This window comes from Dermacentor variabilis, chromosome 5 (genome assembly GCF_050947875.1).
Source record: "Dermacentor variabilis isolate Ectoservices chromosome 5, ASM5094787v1, whole genome shotgun sequence".
Lineage (NCBI taxonomy): Eukaryota > Metazoa > Arthropoda > Arachnida > Ixodida > Ixodidae > Dermacentor > Dermacentor variabilis.
Genome location: NC_134572.1, coordinates 206,095,481 through 206,117,935, shown reverse-complemented (window position 1 = coordinate 206,117,935; position 22,455 = coordinate 206,095,481). Strand labels below are relative to the sequence as shown.

Here is a 22,455-nt window from a genome sequence, read left to right as displayed (position 1 = left end):
CGCCGGTGTTCGTCCAGGCATACTCTTGCGAGTGGACGACAAACGTCAGGTCCGGGTTAATGTCTTCCTGACCTCGGCTGCCGATTCTGGTGCGGGTGGTAGTATCGTTGATTAGCGTGAGGCCCAACTCTTGCGCGGCTTCTGGTAGATGTCTACCCTTGCGTGTGTCGCCCAGGTATCCCCACAGAGTATGACCGGCGCTAAAGTCCCCAACGATGAGCAGGAGGCAGTCGCGGCTGAGTTTGAGAGCCGTGCGAAAAAGCGCATCGAGCTTCGGGTCTGCATGCGAAGCAACGGATACGTTGAGGACGAATAGGCTGGGATCTGACGTGCGCGTCAGGATAATCTCTGCGAAAACGTGGGGGATGCTCGAGGGGGGAGAAGTTTCGATGTCGTGGATCGCCGTCACCTGTTCTCGGCGAACGAGCCTAGTGACTTTCTTGGAGTTGTTACGGCAGTTGAAATCCCGGTAAAAAGAGAGGCCGGTTTCCACGTTCACTTCTTGTAGCGCTATGATATCAGGTCTGTAGGATTCTTCCTGTGCGGTGTTTATGACATGCTGGTGAAGGTTGGCCTTTTTCTTTTTGAATCCATGGCAGTTCCACTCCCAAACGTTATAGGTGCAATTGGTTGGTACAGCCATGTTGATTGTTGGGAAGCGTGTGGACGGCCAAGTCCAGGACGGAAAGGCGGGGGACCACCGCTGCGCTGATGGGTGCCGCCTGAGGGACGACCGCGGGGTGAGGGAGAGTCTGCTCCTACGACGGGGTTTTAAGGAAATATGATGACATTAAATGAAACTTTCCCAACTTGGTGACCTGGCCTCAGTCGATGCTCCCCCTGCCGCTAAAATTGTCGTGAAAGAAGACCCCTGTAGTCCCCCGTGCTCTTCAGCATTCGTACCAGTCTTGTGTAGTAGTATATCCAACGGGACGGTCTTCTTCATGCCCTCTCATCATTGTGTTACCCGAAAAGCGCTTCTTTTGCCCTTTGGAGCTCTTGACCTTGACGCCGGTGTCAGCACGATGCCCATTTACAAACATCGTTCATCGCCGCTATCCCTGCTTCGCCGGGAACGCCTTGGTTACGTCGAGTCGGTCGATTCAAAACGAATTGTCTTCGTCCTCGACGAAGTGCCTTCTGTTAACCTCCATGAACTGAGTGCCCTCTCCGTATCCGACTCATCATCAGCCCATTCATCGCTGAAGGTTTGACTCATTCGCAACGATCTCAAGCTCTCCCAATCCTTCAGAACGTCCGCCCTTCTTTTGACGTTGCCCAAACATCTCTTGATCGTTCATCGACAGTCGAGCATCACATCGACACTGGCTCTCACTCACCGCTGTGACAAAGACCATATCGCATGTCCGCCACGGAACGTCGCGTTATTGCAGACCAGGTCGAAGACATGCTCCGTCGAGGCGTCATTCAACCTTCACAGAACCCATGGGCCTCTCCCGTGTTATTCGTCACAAAAAAAGACGGTTCCATCCGCTTCTGTGTTGATTTTCGACGGTTGAACAAGATCACGCTGAAGGACGTCTACTTATCACCGCGCATCGATGATGCTCTGGACTGTTCGCAGGAAGCCGAGTTTTTTTCTTCGCTGGATTAGCGGGCAGGCTACTGGGAGGTTCCGATGGCAGAGACCCATCGCCCGAAAACTGCCTTTGTTACACCAGACGGCTTGTATGAATTCACCGTCATGTCTTGCGGACTTTGCAACGCACCTGCTACGTTCGAAAGAATGATGGGTACTGTTCTGGTGGCCTGAAATGAAAAATCTGTCTTTTCTATCTTGACGACATTGTGGAGCTAGCTCCTGATTTCGCAACGCCTCTGCTCCACCTCCACCACGTAGTCACTCGCTTGCCCAACGCCGGGTTACAACTTAACCTGAAGTCTCGATTTTCTGTTCCTCAGCTCACAATTTTAGGCCATGTCGTGTCAAGGAAGGGCATTCGCCCGGATCCCGAGAAGCTACGTGCTGTTACTGCGTTCCCCCGACCTACCACTATGAAAGAGCTACGCAGTTTCATCGGCCTCTGCTCTTACTTCCGGCGATTCGTTCGAATCCTTGCGTCAATTATATCGCCTGTAACGCAGCACCTTGGTGGTGCTAGAGATCTCTCATCATGATCTCTAGAGTGTGACGACGTTTTCACAACCTTGCGCCGTCTTCTCACGACGCCACCCATTCTTCGCCATTTTGACCCTCAAGCGCCAACCGAAATCTATACCGATGCAAGTAGTGTAGGCCTTGGCGCTGTGTTGGCACGGCGTCAACCTGGCCACACAGAATACGTCGTCGCATACGCGAGTCGCATGTTGACCAAGGCGGAGACCAATTACAGCGTAAAAGAAGAGGAGTTTAATGAGAGCAGCATCCGGGTAAGTTGGTAATTCATTAGTTAAATGATATTGCGCGACCAAAAAAAATGACACGGACGTGAGAGAAGACAACACGCCAAGCACAAACTTTCAACTAAGTTTATTGTGCCACTGCGTCGATTTTATACATGGGAAGCAGTGTAGACCGCCCATGCGCTTACAAGAAAAAGAAGTGCGAATTCATGTAACATTGTTACGAGTGATGTGATGCCGCCTCCGAGAAACTTATTTCTTTTTCTGTGAGAGCCAGAGACGGGAAGCTAACATATTTATCCGCCAATTTCGTGATCATCCGCGCTTCAGGTATTTCACGGATGAGCTGCATGCTGCCACGGGAAACAATCGTGCATTGATCCTCAAGAGGTTTGCATCCATGATCGCGACAGTGGATCGCCAAGAAACCACCAGAGCCGTTTTTTACATTGTTGCTGTGTTCGCAGAGCCGATCATTGTGGCAACGCCCAGATTGTCCGATATATTTCTTCCCACATGAAAGCGGGAGGTTCTACACAACCCGGTGGACACATTCGACAAACTTTTTGCGGTGATGCTTTCTGCACTTATCGGAAGAAGAAACAAGTCTTACATTCGCCCATTGGGCCATCTTTTTCAAGTTATGGGATATCCAGTGCATGTAAGGTATGACACTTTAGGGCGTACGCCGGGAGGAGCATCGGCAACTGACTTCTGCGTGTTGGATCGCGCTACTCCTAAATGCGTTCCGCGACAGACACTAGCACCACCCTTAGGATATCCAGCCAAGGACAAACGTAGAGCTTGCTTTTCAAAGCTTACGTCCACTGCATGACAGCAAGTCTCGCCAAGGGAATTCTTGATGCCCAAACTGATAATGGCCCGCTTAACAAGCTTAGAATGTGAGGGCGTATACGGCAGAAGTGGCTTGTTGGCTCGCGGCTCATACGACCAACACGTGTGGCTGTCCTGAAAGCTCAGGCGAAGATCAAGGAAGCGAAGAGACCTATCTACCGGCATCTCATGAGTAGTTTGAAGGGGGACTAAGCACTTCTGAAACGCTTCGAACGCTTTCTTAGCTTCCTGAATGAAGGCATCAGAATAGCAGTCAATGAAAACTAAAAAGTCATCAACGTAACTAAATATTTTAAAAAGTGCAGTGCCTTGCACTTGTGATGAAATGTCATTGTCTAAACAGGATAACAACAACAAGTCACTAAGAATGGGAGCAATGCAAGAGTCAATACAAACTCTGCTCTTCTGCAAAAAACATTGGTTATCCCAGGTGATGAAGGCGGAATTAAGATGAAGCTGTAAAAGTTTTAAAAATTAACTGCAAGACTACAAGGAAGGAAACAGCACCATACTTATCAATACATTGCTCAACACAGGACAGTACGCTTCTATGCGGCAAGGAAAGAAAAGATCCTCTACATCAATAGAAAACGGCTGAAGACCACGGTCAGATTGTGATTTCAAAAAATCAATCACAGTATCTGAGCTCTTAACGAGGAAACGTATAAAATCGACGCAGTGGCACAATAAACTTAATTGAAAGTTTGTGCTTGGTGTGTCGTCTTCTCTCACGTCAATGTCGTCTTTTTGTCGCGCAATACCATTTAAGTAAAAGAAAAGGAGTGTTTGGCCATTGTGTGGGCGCTTGGCTTGTTTCGCCCATATTTATACACCCGATACAATGACGTAGTGACCGATCACTACACACTATGTTGGCTAAAAAAACCCATCGGTTAAAAGACCCATCGGGCCGCCTTGTCGGCTGGGCATTGCTAATTCAAGAGTATGACATCTGTGTGGTTTACCGTTCCGGGCGAAAGCACTCCGACACTGACGCGCTCTCCCGATCACCACTTCCCCCGAAGGCCAGTCGCGACTCCTCCAGCGAGTGCACCTTGTCCTCTCTGGACTTCGACACTATCGCCGCTGCACAGCGTGATGATTCCCGGGCTGCATCTCTGTTCGATCTTCTCTCGGATACGCCGAAAGTTCCAGCGTCACGAACACTTCGGCGTCAAGTTCCTCATTTTGCAATTCCAGACCAGCTACTGTATCGACACAACTATGCCCCAAAGGGACCCACTCGTTATTCCGAGAACCTTGCGATCAGAGGTTTGCTTCTCGTTCCACGTCGACCCTCAGTATGGCCCCGCGGGAGTTTTCAACACCTATAAAAGACTTCGACACCCCTATTAGTGGCGCGGAATGTACAATTTCGTTTGAAACTACGTCCGCTCTTGACATCAGTCCCAACTCGGCAAAGTGCCACCGCACAACTCCGCCAGCGAACTCCAGCCTTTACAATGACCATCCCTACCCTCTGATCGCATGAGCATTGATCTCTACGGGCGACTTCCGTTGACTCCTACCGGCAACAGGTGAATAATCGTTGCGGTAGACCACTTAACACGTTATGCGGAGACTGCTGCTCTACGAAATGCTACTGCGTAGGATGTCACCAATTTCATGCCCCGCCGTTTCTCTTTCGCCATAGAGGTCCACGTGAACATTTAAGCGACAGAGGCCGCGGCTTCTTATCTGAAGTCATCGAACAACTGCTTTGTGAATGCTTATTGTTCATCGTAAAAGCACTGCTTATCACCCACAGAATAACGGTTCCACGGAACGCTTTAATCGAACTCTTGGTGACATGCTATTCATGTATTCTTGTTGTACGCTGATGACACCACGGTATGGAGCACTCATCACGACCTGCAGACCCAAGCCGCTGCCCTTCAATCAGCTTAAGATATCACGGCGACTTACGCTTCTTCGGTCGGCCTTAGGCTTTCCGTCAGCAAATCTGCCTACATGTCAGTCGCCAATCGCTGGGTCGGCGTAAACTCTCTGCAACACCCATTCGTCTTCATCTATCCGGAACGCCTCTTCAACAATGTTCAACTATAAAAATTCTGGGTCTGATGGTACACGAGTCGGGAACTGGAACTGCTTGGCTCTCCAGCGCCAAAAAGCAGGCAATTCAGACGTCGGGTCTGATTAGGCGCATTGCTCCTAATATGGGCGGCGCCAGCTCATATGTTGCGCGACAATTGGTGAGGGCGGTAGTGCAACCACGCCTTATTTATCAAGCCCAATTCCAGCGTTTGACGAGGACACAATGGGATCGCCTTGAGGCTGTTAATCGCGAGGCAATGAGGGTCTTCACTTGCCTTCCCCGCATCACCCTGATCGTGGCTCTCCAAGAAAATGCACAGCTCAACACACTAGATTAGCTGGTGCAGCAGCGACATGATGCTCGCAGGCTTAAGGCCAGCCTTTCACACGCAACGTGTGCTCTCAGGGCTTACGTTTTCTCGAACTCGCTTCTACCACCACCATCGCCAGTTCTTCCTCCGTGGAGTTTTTTACAGCTGAGTGATAACAAGCCAACTGATATACATCGCCCGGCATCAACTCACGCGGCGGCGTCGCTTCGTGACCGAATTGTAGCTCAAGATGCCCACCTGCCGCTTGGCTCCATCGTCCTTTACGTTGATGCAAGCATTCAGGGCTGTGAAACAACCACTGCAATTTATTGCCCATGCGCACCTGCCCTTAATACGACGACCCGGTTCCAAATCCAAGAACCTTCTTCCTCCTTTTGTGCTGAGCTCCTTGTTGTGCGAGAAGCGTTGTGCTCTGTGGCCGCCTTTCCCATGGTCCCCACGGCCCGTATCCTCATCCGCACTGATGCCCTCCAGGCGACGCGGCTTCTGCGACGCGTCAGTCGCAGCCCTGACACATGCGAACAGATCCATCTTCTGGCGGCGCGCATCCCGCAGCCAGTATCTGTCGAGTGGATCCCACGCGACCTTCTAAGCTTCCAAAGCCGTGCGGATTCTGCGACCCGTCTAGCGACCTCTCCGTCGTCACTGCCTCAACTCTCTCGCCTAGATGATGCCACCCTCCTTTTAACAAGAAAGGAGCACCTACGGCGCCGCACACGTGCTCTCATACCTCCGTGTGCGGTAAACCTGCCCCGCGGTCTTACCCGTGCAGAGGAGGTTGCGCTTCGGAGGATCCGGGTCGGGGTCGCCCTCACTCCTGCCGTGAATAGGAAGTGGCCGCACTTTCGCCCGTTATATCCTCGTCCTGAGTGTCCACTCTGGAAGTCGCGAAATGCTGAAGCCGACATCCACCACCTGCTGTGGGTTTGTCCTGCACTGAAACCGACGAGGCTCCGGCACCTCGCAGCAGCGGGACTCTCGCCGCATAATGCAAGCTATTACACTGCTTGGACGCAGGGACCGCATTATCAAAAATAACGTACAGCGCGAAGAACACGAACAGCGATAGACGACATACACAGCGCTTACTTCCAACAATATTGTATTGCATTGCCACATCGTGTGTATATATACAAGAAGAGGCATGCGCAGAAAATGTACGACACTCACATGGCGTGTTCTAACAGCAAGTCATTGAACTATGAACATGGTTTCCTGAAAAAATAAAAATATAAAAAATATAAGCATTACGATTTCGATCTGTTTAGATACGAGACTTCACCAGGGGTCAGCGCGATTGAGGGCGCACTAACGCAAATACTACCAAGTTTTCTGATGAAATCAGCTTCCACAATTACCAGGGTGAGCTGAGAGCTGTGTCTCGCTAAAACTTCAGTATCTTCAAAGAATGGCACGCAGCCGCAGTCCCGGCAATGGATGCCCAAGGGGCCTTGTACAGTGCTGCGGACGTTGTTACAATGCTCTTTTAGTCGATCGTTTAAGCACCTGCCTGTCTGTCCTACATATTTACTGCCTCAAGACAGGGGAATTTGGTAGACTGCATTCGATATGCACGCCAGAAACCGTTTTCTGTGCCCGACAGAACAACAACATTGATGCGATTTAGGCGCGTTTACACGCTTACAGAGCCTTGCCAATTTTTCCGGGGCTGAGAAAACGGCTGTGATTCCTGCACGCTGCCCAGTTTTCTTTAGCCTATGGGATACATCATGCACATATGGCAGCACTGCAAACCTGCGTCTTTCAGCCCGTTGGTTCCCTGATTGAGCGGGATCATCACGTTTTGTGCGCCTCAGAAGCTGTTCCGCTATGGCTGAAATTAAGGACAAAGGGTAACCAGTCCAAGAAAGGCGATCAACCTGAGCAGCAAGACTAAGTTCCATCTGGTGTGGGCACGATTTATTGAGGCTGTTAAGGAGACATAACTTTATAATACCTCGTTTAACGAGTTTTGAGTGTGCGGAGTTAAAGGGCAAGAGTGGCTTCTTACTTCTCGGTTCGAAGCACCAGCACACATATTTGTTAGCAAGGCTCAGCCTGAGATTTAGAAAGCGCAAGGAATCATCCATGGGGACCTCATGCGTAAGTTCTAGAGGCTCCAGCTCTTTCTTAAAGATCTCCAAGACTTCAGAATGGATGGATGGATTTCTTTATATTTTTTTTTTATTTTTTCAGGTGACCATGTTCTTAGTTCAATGACTTGCTATTAGAACACCCCATGTGACTGTGGTAAATTTTCTGCGCATGCCTCTTCTTGTATATATACACACGATGTGGCAACGCAATACAATATTGTTGGAAGTCAGCGCTGTGTATGTCGTCTATCGCTGTCCTTGTCCTTCGCGCTGCACGTTATTTTTGATCATGAATTACCAACTAGCCCAAGCAACCACCCTAAACCGCATTATCGATCTCTCTTCGACTTCATTAGGACACCAAATCTTTTTTCATTCATTTAATCATCCTTATTCACCCCCATCCCATACCATTGTATGCCCTGAACCATTTACCCTCGCATTAAAAAAAAATGTATGTCTCACCTGATTGCTGTAATTGGGACCTTGATCTTCAGTTTGTCTCCTACGCCTACAACACCGCGAGGCAGGTCACTACCGGATTCTCACCCTCTTACCTTCTTAGGGCCGTGATCCTTTGCATGCAATCGACACCATTCTGCCCTACCTGCTCGACCCATCCTAATGCCTGCCGATATCGGAAGTCGCCAGACCGGCCAAAGAATGTCGCTAGCTGGCCAGCCGATTCACTTCGGACGACCAGAATCGTCAAAAAGCCGTTCACGACGCCCAGAGCTCCACTCCCACTTTTCTCCCGGGCGCCCTCGCGTGGTTGTTAGCGCCACACCGCGCGCCTGTGCACGAGCGCTTCAAAACTCCTTCCGAATACGATGGGCAATACCGCGTTCTCGAGAGAACATCGCCCGTTAATTACCTGGTTGAGCCGCTAACGCGGCCGTCCGACATGTGACGTCATACCTGTGAAGTCGTTCACCTTCAGCGTCTCAAGCCGTATCACCATTCTACCGTCCTTCCAGAAAACTAAGTCGCCAGGATGGCTCCTTTATTTCCGCGGGGCCATTGTAAGGAAGATGACGAACGTGCGCACAGAGTCAGCAGCATCGGCAGCATCAAGCATGCAGCAGAGGCTAGAGACAGGGGACTGTGCTCGGTGCATCCTAGAACCGGCTGTCGATACGAACCATATATATATATATATATATATATATATATATATATATATATATATATATGTATGTATATATATATATATATATATGTGTGTGTGTGTGTGTATTTAACCTATTAAGCTGGAAAGGCTTAGCTGTAAGGATCAACGGCGAATATCACACCAACCTTCGAATTGCAGGTGACATTGTCTTGTTCACCAATCCTGGGGGGGGGGGGGTTACGAGAAATGCCTGAGGACCTTCATAAAGAGACTATTAGAGTGGACTTGACGATTCATATGCAGAGGACAAAGCCAATGATCAACAGTCGAGTAAGGGAACAAGAGGTCAAGATTGCCAGTCAGCCTCTAAGTCTGCGACGGAGTAGGCTTACCTAGGTTAATTACTCGCAGTGGAGCCTGACCATGAGAAGTAAATCTACAGAAGAATAAAAATGGGTTGGACGACACTTGGCAGATATTCTCAGATCCTGACTGGACGCTTACGATTATCATTAAAAATAAAGGTGCACAGTCAGTGCATTCTACCAGTGCTGACATATGGACAGAAACTTGGAGACTGACAAAGAAGGTTGAAAACAAGTTAACAAGTGCGCAAAGAGGGAAGGAACGAAGAATGTTAGGCGTAACGTTCAGAGACAGGAAGAGAGTGGTGTGGATCAGAGAGCAAACAGGGATAGCTGATATTCTAATTGACATTGAGAGGCAGGTTAGATAACCGGTGGACCAATAGGGTTACAGAATGTGTGCCAATAGAAGGGAAGTGCTGTCGAGGACGGCAGAAGACTAGGTGGGGTGATGAAATTCAGACATTTGCAGGCGTTAGTTGGAATGGATTGGCGCAGGACACGGGTAATTGGAGATAGCAAGGAGAGGCCTTCGTCCTGCTGTGTACATAACATAGTCTGATGATGATAACTTTAATAACAGTTGCACTTGAAGAAACTTCATGTAACCTCGAACAGTTGTTCACTGAAGTGACGGCCTTATATGAGCATTTCCAAGAGCTCATAGTAACCCGCCGTGAATGCTTAGTGGCTGTGGTGTTCGGCTGCTAAACACGAGGACACTGGATCGAATCCCGCCCACGGCGGCCGCATTTCAATGGGGGCGAAATTCGAACCATGCCACTTCCAGTGCCTCACTACCTATTGTAAACCGGAAGGGAACATCGTTCTACAATAGGTAGTGAGGCACTGGAAATGGTAAGGGAATACATCTACTTAGGACAGGTAGTGACTGCGGATCCGGATCATGAGACTGAAATAATCAGAAGAATAAGAATGGGCTGGATGCGTTTGGCAGGCATTCTCAGATCATGAACAGCATGTTGCCATTATCCCTCAAGAGAAAAGCTTATAACAGCTGTGTCTTACCAGTACTCACGTACGGGGCAGAAACCTGGCGGCTTACGGAAAGGGTTCTACTTAAATTGATAACGACGCAGCGAGCTATGGAAAGAAGAAAGATAGGCGTGACGTTAAGGGATAAGAAAAGAGCAGATTAGGTGAGGGAACAAACGCGAGTTAATGATATTTTAGTTGCAATAAAGAAAAAGAAATGGACATGGGCAGGACACGTAATGAGGAGGGAAGATAACCGATGGTCATTAAGAGTTACGGAATGGATTCCAACGGAAGGAAAGCGTAGCAGAGGGCGGCAGAAAGTTAGGTGGGCGGATGAGATTAAGAAGTTTGCAGGGACAACATGGCCACAATTAGCACATGACCGGGGTAGTTGGAGAAGTATGGGAGAGGCTTTTGCCCTGCAGTGGGCATAACCAGGCTGATGATGATGATGATGATGATGAAATTCGAAAACACCCGTGAGCTTAGATTTAGGGGCACATTAAAGAACACCACGTAGTCCAAATTTCCAGAGTACCTCACTACGTCGTGCCTTGTAGTTGTTTTGGCACGTAAAACCCCATAATTTAATTTTTAAGACCTCTTCGTAGTAGACAGCTCAATTTCACAGCCTGACTCTTTTCGCACCGCCAAGAATCTGGCTTCTCTCGGTGGTGCGAGACTTAGCGCAATTGTCAAAAACTTCGCTATCGGTAATACTCACTTGCCTTCCCGGAAAAACTGCAGCATCTTTCGCTCTCTCTCTTTCTTTTTTCTGTGAGCACGAGTATAAGCGCTGCTGCGCATGACAGCTGTTGACTTTGATTTCGAGTAAATACAATTATACACGGTGTCCTAACTATCATACACCAAGTGTTTAAAAAGGAGTAATTACGTTACTCGAAGAAAACCTAGTGTATATTGCTTCCAGTACAGTGAAGTAGCCGCCATTATTTCTTTAGTGAGAGTTATTTAGGTTATTCTAAATAATTATCGAAGTCCAGATGTACTCTCCTAGTTATCAAAGTACCAATGAGGCATTTGTAGGCACCCCCAAATAGCACCTAACTGTGTTGTGTTCAGAGATCAGTGTGTTCTAATTGCGGTGTGTGTAATTGCAACTAATTGCGTACACCTGACCAAGGCGGCGGTCAGATCCTGTAAGGCAGCAGAAGGTGCTAAGAATGTCTTGATCCGGACAGCCCGCCAATGGAAACTGACCCTGTCAACCTTTAATTGCCGAACTTTGTCGAGTGAGGCTAGCTTACCAGGACTCTTTGAGGAACTATCAGACATTTTTTGGGATATCATCGGCCTTAGTAAGATTAGAAGAACTGGTGAGGCTTACACATTGCTGAATAACGGACATGTCCTCTGCTATAGAGGTCTCCCAGATACGAAGCAACACTGGGTAGGATTCCTAATCCATAAGGACATAGCGGGAAACATTGACGAATTTCACAGCATTAATGAGAGGGTAGGTATAGTCGTAATCAAAATTAATAAGAGGTATAGATTAAACGCAGCACAAGGCTAAGCTCCAACATCCAGTCACGATGATGAGGAAGCAGATCAGTTTTATGAAGATGCTGAATTAGCGATAAGAAAAGTGCAAACTAGGACTAATGGGCGACTTCAATGCAAGAGCGGGGAAAAAGCAGTCTGGTGAACAAGGAATTGGCGGAAACTACAGCGTCGACTCTAGGAACGCTGACAGATGCTGGTAGTATTCGCAGAAAAGAATAAGCTTCGGATAATAAACACCTTTTTCAGGAAGCGCAGTAACACAACGTGGACCTGGAAAATCCCTAATGGAGGAATAAGAAATGAAATTGATTTCTTGCGTTCTTGTGATCCCCGCATAGTTCCGGATGTAGAAGTGATAAGCAGGGTTTAGTGCAGTGATCATAGGTTAGTGAGGGCTAGCATTCAATTCAATTTGAAGAAAGAAAGCGTGAAATTGGCCAAGAAGAAAGAGGTCAACCAAGAGGCAGTAAGGGTAAAAGCAAGCAAAGTCAAGCTGGTACTTACAAACAAATATGTAGCCTTAGACCAGAGAGATGAGGGTGATATGGAGGTAATGAATGAAACCATAACTAGGCTGGCTGCATAGGTAGCAATTGAAGTGGGAGGCAAGGCACCAAGGCAACCAGTTGGCTAACACTCCCAAGTAACTAAGGACCTAATAAGGAAACGACAAAGAATGAAAGAGTCCAACTCATGAAATAAGATAGAATTCGCGGAGCCGTCAAAACTGATCAACAAGGCGAAAATAAGTGATATTAGAAACTATAACGTAAGACAGACTGAAGAATACTTAAAAATAGACGCAGCCTAATATCGGCGAGAAGGAAACTTGGCATAGGACAAACTAAGATGTATGCACTGAAAGATAAGCAAGGTAATATCTTCAGCAATCTCAAAGATATAGTTAAAGAAGCAGAAGAATTATATACTGACATGTACAGTACCAGATGAGTCAGGATACCTCAATGAGAAACAGTAATCAACAGGTACAGAAACTCCTCCTAATAACTAGCGATGAGGTCAGAAGGGCCTTACTGGACATGAAACAAAGAGCGGCAGGAGAAGATGGAATAAGAGTCGATTAAACCAAACGTAGATGAGACATGTTGCTTGGTAAACTCGAGGCTGTTTATACGAAGTGTCTATCGACAACAAGGGTCCCAGAAAACTGGAAGAATGCAATCATTATACTAATCCACAAAAAGGGAGACGTTGAAGAATTGAAAAATTATAAGATCATTAGCTTCCTCTCAGCTGTCAGATAGACACAGACGCTCGTCGTCTCATGACCAAGAATGATCCCTTTTATTGTACGGTCGGGAAATATATACAGCCATAACGGTCACATGACTTGTGTGACAAGTGGTTAAAGGAAATGTAAGCATAGCGCTTATCTCAGCGCGTGTCTGTGGCTCAAGCACACACAGTGCCTATCGCGATGGCGTCACATCTTCCCCGTTTTACAAGCAGTGTGTGCCTATTAAGAAAGGAAAGCACTCTACACATCAGTCATCAATGCGAAGTCTTTTCGGCGCTCGTGCTACGCGCCAATATCGCGTCGTTCTTTGCTCTGGTCTCAAAGTTTCGTTCGGCGGAAGGGTCTTTTGGGTGTCGCACGATTGCTTAACCACGATGTCTTCGTTGTCGGTTGTTTCCGTTGGCAGGCTGCTTTGTTGAGGCTGTTCGGGACTGGTTTCTCCTCCATTTGGAAGCAGGAACACATGGCGTCTGTTTCTGCGTACGGCCCTCCGCAGCAGTATGGACCCATTAGGATCTTGGTGTTGAGGAAGGACGAAGGACTGTGCCATCGGCGCATCTGCCTCTCAGCCATACTTCATTGCCTTGCGGATAAAGTGACTGGGAAGAGGTCTCGCAGCATGACGTCTGTAAAAATAGATCTTTTGTTTCTGTCGGTATTTTACGTCCTGCTTTTTCCAAGAAACGGTTACCACTCGCAGTTTTCACGCGGATGGCATGCAAGACACTCGTGAGCGTAAGCGGCGGCTCATTAGCAGTTGCGCTGGACTATAGCTGGTTGGGCCCGGTGTTTTTGTATGATTCAGCAAGGCAATGTAAGGGTCCGGCGCTTTCTTCAGTAGGTTTTTGAGAGTCACTACCATGCGCTCAACTTCCCCGTTAGTTTGCGGGTAACGAGGGCTCGTCGTAACATGCTCAAGCACGTCACATGCCATATTTTCTTTCAAAATCAATGAAAGCAAATGAGGTGAACTGTGGTCTGTTGCCTGATATTACCGTTTTCGGTATCCCGTGCCTGGCGAAGATGCTTTTCAGATGCTCGATGACCACCTGTGCCGATGTTCCTTGATCCAGTAGGGCCAGCTCAGGATACCTGGAATGGTAGTCGACAACAACAAGATAGACAGCTCCTTTCATCTTAAATAAATCAATTCCGATTTTCTCCCATGAAAGCTTCGTCGTTTCAGATGGGATCATCGCTTCGGAAAATTGGGTGCGCTCTGCAGCACAAGCTCGGCAGTTGGCTGCGGTTGTTGCAATTTCCTGGCTAATTCCTGGCCACCAGACGGATTCCTTAGCGTTTGCGTGGCAGCAGGCCTTGATGCCTGAATACCTTGATTCTCTGAAGCATTTACTTCCGCAGAGATCATGGGAAAACTAGTCTGGTATCCTTTAGAAGCAACTGCTTGCAAACTGTGATGTTGCCACGATGCGCCCAGAACGGTTTGAGAACTTGCGGTAGCCGGTCCTTTGCGGGCCATCGTTGCATGTAAGCTGCGAGCAACGATTCGCACTCGGAGTACGTTGCCTGCTCTGAGCGTATGCAATTGAGCATGTCATATGAGAGTGCATATCGGACGACTCCATCCACGAGAGCCGAGACATAAGCTTCAGATATTTCCTGAATAGACAGTCCCGTGTTCATCACTCTGGCGCGAGAAACAGCGCTGTAGCGATGGTTTTACCCGGGACGTGTGTGAGCGTGAACGAGTACTGCATAAGAACATTCTGAACCTTTGCATTCTTGGTCGAAGAGAACCGAGGGGATCGCGATCCAGTAGCGGAAGGCGGGGCTTGCGGTCGGTCTCAAATAAAAACGTGAGGCCCCTCAGAAATTCGTCGAAACGTTATGCTGCTCAGGTCAAAGCCAACGCTTTCTTTTCGATTTGTGAATACCTCTGCTCTATTTTCGTGAGCGATCTGGAGGCATATGCTACTGGACGTCTTTCGCCAGATGGCTGATCCTGGAGTAGTACGACGCCAAGTCCTTACATGAGGTTGTACCTTGCCAGGCATCTGTTCGAGCTGAGAGTAGTCGTGGTCTTCTAAAAAGCTTCTTCTTGTTGAGTTCCTCAACACCAGTAGCGGTCTTTGTTGAGGAGGCTGCGTAAAGGCGCAGATATAGACGCAGCATCAGGAAGAAACCTTGCGAGGTGGTTCATAATGCCTAATAAGGAACCAACCTCAGCGACGTTTTGGGGCCGAGGCAACTCCTTGATTGCTCTGATCTTCTCAGGATCTGGGCGCACACCATTGGCGTCAAAGATCATGCCCATAAATGCTACTTGCTCAACAGCAAAACAACATTTCTCCTTGTTAAGGGTTACTCCTGTTTGTTCCAGTCGGTCGAGCACGTTACGAAGGCGATTGTCATGTTCCACTTTGTTCTTGCCGTACACCAGAATGTCGTCCATGTAGCTCAGTACGCCGTGTAGGCCTTCGATGACCTGCGAGAACTTTCTTTGAAAAATTTCTGGTGCGGATGTGGTCCCGAACGGCAACCTGCGGTAGCAGTACCGCCCATACGGCGTTATAAAAGTGGTGAGCTTTTGACACTCCTCGGAAAGCTTTATCTGGTAAAATCCATAATTCGCGTCCAGTTTAGAAAAGACCATGGCTTCCTGGAAGCTTCCCACAACTTGCTCTACCGTTAGTAGCTGATGGCACTCCCGTCTGACGAATTGGTTCAGGTGAGTTAAGTCGACACATATCCTTACTGCTCCAGACGGCTTCATTACGGGTACAATAGGCGCCCACCATTCTGTCGGTTCTTCAACCTTTTGTATCATTCCTTCTCGTTCTAGCCTGTCCAGTTCTTACTTGACTTTTTCCTTCGTGGGAATAGGAATCCGTCTGGGTGTAGACAGGGCGTACGGTGTTGCATACGGAACGAGACGTATGGTATGTTCTCCAGACAAGGAACCCGTGCCTTGGAATATATTAAGATGCCTGCTTACGATAGTCGTTAGCAATTTCTAAGTCATCTAGGAAGCGAACGATTCCTATGGCTTTGATAGCTGGCAGTCCCAACAAGGGTGTGCGCAAGTTGGGCACGACGTAAATGGTCTGCTTCGAACAGTTGTCTTTCCGAGCTACTTCGGCGTCAAACATTGCGATCGTACGAATGCTTGCATTGTTCTGTCTTTTAACATCACCTGCGTTGTCCAAAGAACACGGAAGTAAATGAAAATTTTCCCCGATGGCTGTCACTTCGGCTCTGGCATCTACTTTCATGCGGAGCTTATGGTCGTTTATCAGTACCGTGACGAAGTACTCAGATGGTGTGTTCGCCGCTTGCTCGACCGTGCCAAGAAATTTATCAGGTTCGGCAATGTCGTCAACATTCCCGTTTGCTTGCCACATTTTTCGGCCCGCCTTTTCGAAGTGACCCAACTTTTGGCAAAACTTGCATCTTTCTTGTTTCGCTGGACAACTGCTTCTCGGATGAAATGGTCCGGCGCAGATACTGCAGAACTTTTCACAATAAGCTGGCTGACCACGTGTAAAGATTTTGCTCTTTCCATGGGTGTTTTCGGGCTTTACTGCGGCGACGCAAGCTTCTGGGATAGTGCCTTCAGGCTCTTTTAGCTCGGCTTGCTGTTTCTTTACCGTTTTGCTTGTAAGTGCTTTTGCCAATGCAGTACTCAGCGTGAGATTAGGATCGATCTGTAGTTCTTCCGAGAGAAGCTTGTCTCGTAGTCCAACTTCGAAGCGGTCTCTTATTAGGCGTTCCTTCAATTCTTTAAACTAGCTATTGTCTGCTAGTCTGTTAAGCTCGGTTGCAAACAGGTCTATTGTTTCCCCCACTTGCTGGCGCCGTAGATTAAAGCGAGCACTCTTCTAAACAGTGTTCGTGGTATGGACGAACTATCCCTTAAATTTTGACTTTAGCAGGTTGAAGTCTCCCATTTCTTCGTCTTTGACGTTTATCGACCGAAGAATCTCCCGTGACTTGCTGCCCATTGTATAGAAAAGAGTCCGTATTTGTACTTCGTCTGGTTTCTCATGTAGTCCGGATGCGAATCTGTAGTCGTCGAATTCGTCCATCCAGGCGGGCCAGTCTGCCGCGTTCTGGAAGTCGAAGGGCCTAGGAGGCTTGATTGATGCTGAAGCGTTGCTTGACGATTGTCACCGGGAGGACTTGCTCTTGTGGAAGCAGGCACTCGTTCGCTTGTTGTCGGGCTGTTGCAGCGCTACATCGTAGTCAGCTTTGACATAGCCACTCCTGACACCATGGCAGATAGACAGACAGACGCTCGTCGTCTCATGACCAAGAATGATCCCTTTTAATGTACCGTCGTGAAATATAGAGAGCCAGAGCGGTCACATGACTTATGTGAGAACTGGTTAATGGAAATGAAAGCGTAGCGCCTATCTCAGCGCGTGTCTGTGGCTCAAGCACACACAGTGCGTATCGGGATGACGCCCACACCAGCATTATACCAAATATTTACCAAACTAATCTCCAATAGAATAAGGGCAACACTGGACTCTAGTCAAGCAAGGGAACAGGCTGGCTTCAGGAAGGGATACTCTACAATGGATCGCATCCATGCCATTAACCAGGTCATCGAGAAATCCGCAGAATACAATGAGCCTCGCTATATGGCTTTCGTAGATTATGAAAAAGCATTTGATTCAGTAGAGATACCAGTAGTCATAGAGGCATTAAGTAATGAAGGAGTACAGACCGCTTACTTAAATGCCGTGGAAGATATCCATGGAGATTCCACAGCCACCGTAACTTTACACAAGAAAAGTCGGAAGCTACTTATAAAGAAAGAGGTCCGACAAGCAGACACAATCTCTGCAATGCCTGCTTGGAAGAATTATTGAAGCTATTAAAATGGGAAGGTTTAGGAGTAAAGATCGACGGCGAATACCTCAGCAAGCTTCGGTTTACCTATGACATTGTTACATTCAACAACACTGTGGACAAGTTACAACAAATGATTGAGGACCTTAACAGGGAGAGTGTAAGAGTGGGGCTGAAGATTAATATGCAGAAGACAAAGGTAATGATAAATAACTGAACAAGGCAAGAGTTCAAGATCGCAAGTCAGCCTCTAGAGTCTATGAAGGAGTATGTTTATCTAGGTCAACTAATTACAGGGAACCCTGACCATGATAAGGAAATTAACAGAAAAATAAAAATGGGTTGGATCGCATACTGCAGAGATCGTGAGCTCCTCCCGGGGAGCTTACCGTTATCATTGAAAAGGAAAGTATACAATCAGTGCATTTTACCGGTGGTAACATATGGCGCAGAGACTTGGAAACTGACAAAGGAGTTGACAACAACCTAAGGACCACGCAAAGAGCGATGGAAAGATTGCTAGGCATAACGTCAAGAGATAGAAAAAGAGGGGTATCGATCAGAGAGGAAACAGGTATAGAGGATATCCTAATTGACATCAAGAGGAAAAAATGGAACTGAGAAGGTCATGTAATGCGCCGGTTATATAACCGTTGGACCAATAGGGTTACAGAATGGGTACTAAGAGAAGGAAAAGGTCGTCAAGGACGGCAGGACAAAGTGGAGAAATAAAATTAGGAAATTCGCGGGCGCTAGTTGGGAGCAGTTGGCGCAGGACAGGGGTTATTGGAGATCGCAGGGAGAGGTCTTTGTCTTGCAGTGGACACAATAGAGGCTGATGATGGTGATTGTGATGATGATGATGACATTTTCCCGAATGGTAAAGAAACCCCATTAAATATGAAAAAATACCACGCGACTGCGCTCCCACCCGCATCATAAGGCAGCGTCCTCAAATAAGCTGATTGAAAGCAACTGCTTTCCCTGTCTCAAACCCGAAGAGATAGCGCATCAGCTTGATAACGGCGCGCAAGGAGCACCAACAGCAGGTTTCGCGGCCTCTCAGCAATTCTATCCTTTCTACGTCACACTTATTACCAGGCCAAGTGATCAAAGCCGATTGATCAAATTGATAGTGAAAAGCCCCTTGATAACACGGTCAATGCGCCGTTCTGACTACGCACGGAATGCGAAAAGAAATGTAACAGGCGCAGAATGTTTCAAAATCCCGGCTCTGCTCGCACCACATCTAAAAAGTGGGCACAGCTATATTTCGCGCCCGAAACTTGCTTCGACCGAAGGCGAAATTAGAGTTACGGTTTTATTTTTCAAGGGGGTGTATACCTTCTGGAAAAACAATCTCGTGCAAAAAAAAAAATAAAATAAAAGCGAAATAAACAGACTGGGAAGGGACCCACGTGTAGAGAAAAGGCAAAACCAATGCGTTGAAGGAAGTAAATGTTCCACTTCTAAATGAGCCGAATTGGCAATCGGTACGTCTGCACAGAAAAACAGAAAAAGAACATGAGATTTTAGAGTGCCCTTATTACCTGTAAATTCGTTAGCGTGGTTGAACACCAGCTGCTGCCTAGAGGACGTGTTCGTTTACTTATCCTTCTGCTGCTACGCTGTACTGAGTCTGATTTACCACATCTTCAGTGGCTTTCTTGATGACCGACGCTGAAATTCTACGGCAGGCATCCGTTGTCCTTGCCTTGAGCTCATCTGACGTTGTCGTCTCGATAATGTAAGCGCGCTCTTTGACATAACCTCAAAGAAGAAAATTGAATGGAGAGAAGCGAGGTGACCTAGACAGCCAATCTAATGACCCGTGCCTTCCAAGCTATTGGGCGTGAAAAGTCGCATCCAGCCATTTTCGTGCTCGGCTGCTGCTTTGTGCTAGTGCTCCATCTTGCTGATACCACAGAATTGAAAGACGGGACCGCGGGACTTCGCTGAGGATTTCGTCCACTCTCCGGTCAGTGTGTGATCGAAGAGGATGGGACTGATTATAGCACGGGCGTAAATTCCGCACCCCATATTGAACGACCACTGGTACTGGTGCCGATTGCCATTTACCCAGTGGGGATCGGAGTCACTCCAATAGGGTGTATTATGCAAATTTACACAGGCGTATCAGCAAAGATTTGCATTCATCTGTGCACATAATGTAGCTCAAAAATTCAGGTGACTCATCGGCTTTTGTGAGAACCCAATTCAAGAAATCTAGACGATTCTCACTCCATCATTCCAGCATTGGTGCTATTATGGTGGTACGAGTGAAAGGCAGAGTGATTTAGAATCCTCCAAATTGATATCTCGGAAACTGGCACCTGGGCGGCCGCGGCCAGCACGCTAGCTTCAGAGTGTGAGGCCATAAATGCTACAACATCCATGCGTAGGCTAGGGCTCAAAGATGCAGCCCTCCGCCGCTGTTTAAGGAAGCTTCCGGCTTGTCTCTGGTTTTCATAATTTCTGGTTCTAGTCAATGCTGTTCATCTACCGCAACACTTCTCTGACTGGTATATATTTGGGGCCTACATCTTGTTGCCATTTGCACTTCGCAAGGCAAGGATCATGTTTTCCTTCTGCTCATAAGAGAAAGGCATGGCGACTCGGACGAATCAAAACGCATCTTTAAACATTTGCAGGGACGTTGTCAATTCGCTTTTGTGACTATAGGTTCTGTGGTAAAAAAAAAAACGATCCGTGCACTTCACCTGCGCTAAGACGACAGATCTCAGTAACGAAAAAATTACTAGCGGCTACTGCATTGCACTGGAAACGATATCCACTACGTTTACTTGGAGTAATGCAATTGCACTTTTTTTATTTCGGTGCATTATTGCTAACTGGGACACCCTGTATATATTTATGACCTCTGCATGCAAGTGATGCTGTATGCATCCCTAATAAAGGTCGTAACGTATTGGAAGCAGTTCTCTTTATTTTTTTCATGAGTCGTTAGCATTGCTTACTGAAAGGAGAAGCCATTCTGAAACATATTATTCACATGCATTTCACACGCCGTTGATAAAAGACTGGAGAAAGGGTCACTGAACTCTGCAGGTTTTCTTTTCCAGGGTCTTAAAAGCACACAAAGCGATTTGAAGCGAGGTGAACCTACAAGGACATATTCATTCTCTAGCCATAGGCTATCCATCCCTTTAGAAATAACTGTTAATTGGGTACTTCTTGCTCTTTCGAAAATATAGTAAACTTTTCCTGTGTATATATTTAAATGTATTGTCACGTGGTGGTCACGTTGAATAACACAGTAGCAATACTGTGAACTACAAAACTAACTTTTATTGGGCGAACCTGTGTCCACAAAACAAGCTACACTTATAACACAAGGATAGCGGTGAACATGGTCGGCGATCGTCGAAAATCTCATCAGCGGTTCAAGCGCGTCGGCGTTTATACAGCAGTCGTCTGGAATGTTCCAGACTAATCGTTGGGACCCGCGTGCCTTTCACAAAGTTCTACACCATTCGCGTCAGGCGATGAAATCAGACAACACAAGGTTCGCCGACAACAGACAGCGGATAGAAGCATCGATAACTTTCCAGAAACTTCGGATACATGCAGGCGCGTCCCGCGCTAGCGATAACATTTGTTAGGCGGCGAAACGTGGTCGCCCGTTAAATATAAGTACACGTGTCAATACCCCCCCTCTTAAAAAGCATCGACCCGATGCTGCAAACAAACGAAAGTAATAAAGGAAAAGCACTCCTATAAAAGAAAACAACAAAATAAGGAAGTTCGTCAGCGTCCGTAAAAGGGTTTAAGACGCACCACGTGGACCACTTCAGATCGTGCGCAGCGTCGCTGTGAATGCGAAATGCCGTCTGGCACGACCTCATAGTCCAGTGCGCCAATACGTCGGATGACCTTGTAGGGTCCGAAATAGCGTCGCAATAGTTTCTCACTCCGTCCTCGTCGGCGTATCGGGGTCCATACCCAAACACGGTCGCCGGGCTGGTACTCGACGAAGAATCGTCGGAGGTTGTAGTGTCGGCTGTCGGTCCTCTGTTGATTATTGATCCGTAGGCGGGCGAGCTGTCGGGCTTCTTCGGCGCGCTGGAGATAGGTAGCGACGTCAAGGTTCTCCTCGTCAGGGACGTGCGGCAGCATGGTGTCGCCCGTGGTCGTCGGGTTCCTGCCGTAAACCAGCTTAAACGGCGTGATCTGTGTTGTTTCTTGCATCGCCGTGTTGTTAGCGAAGGTTACATATGGCAGGACGGCGTCCCACGTCTTGTGCTCGACGTCGACGTACATTGCTAGCATGTCGGCGAGGGTCTTGTTCAGGCGCTCCGTGAGGCCATTCGTCTGCGGATGGTAGGCGGTTGTCCTCCAGTGGCTTGTCTTGCTGTACTGCAGAATGGCTTGGGTGAGCTCTGCTTTAAAAGCCGTTCCTCTGTCGGTGATGAGGACTTCTGGGGCACCATGTCGCAGGAGGATGTTCTCGACGAAAAATTTCGCCACTTCGGCTGCGCTGCCTTTTGGTAGAGCTTTAGTTTCAGCAAAGCGGGTGAGATAGTCCGTCGCCACGACGATTCACTTAATCCCGGATGTTGACATCGGAAACGGCCGCAACAAATCCATCCCAATCTGCTGGAATGGTCGGCGAGGAGGTTCGATCGGCTGTAGTAATCCTGCTGGCCTTGTCGGTGGT

General features: G+C 47.8%; 1 protein-coding gene and 1 pseudogene across 1 annotated transcript in view; one reads left to right on the top strand and one right to left on the bottom strand.

The window, feature by feature from the left end:
- Window positions 1–22,455, top strand: part of spab (space blanket) — a 327,616-nt gene that overhangs the window by 16,189 nt on the left and 288,972 nt on the right. The gene's annotated exons all lie outside the window — the stretch shown is intronic.
- Window positions 15,034–22,455, bottom strand: part of LOC142582119 (uncharacterized) — a 28,089-nt pseudogene continuing 20,667 nt past the window's right edge.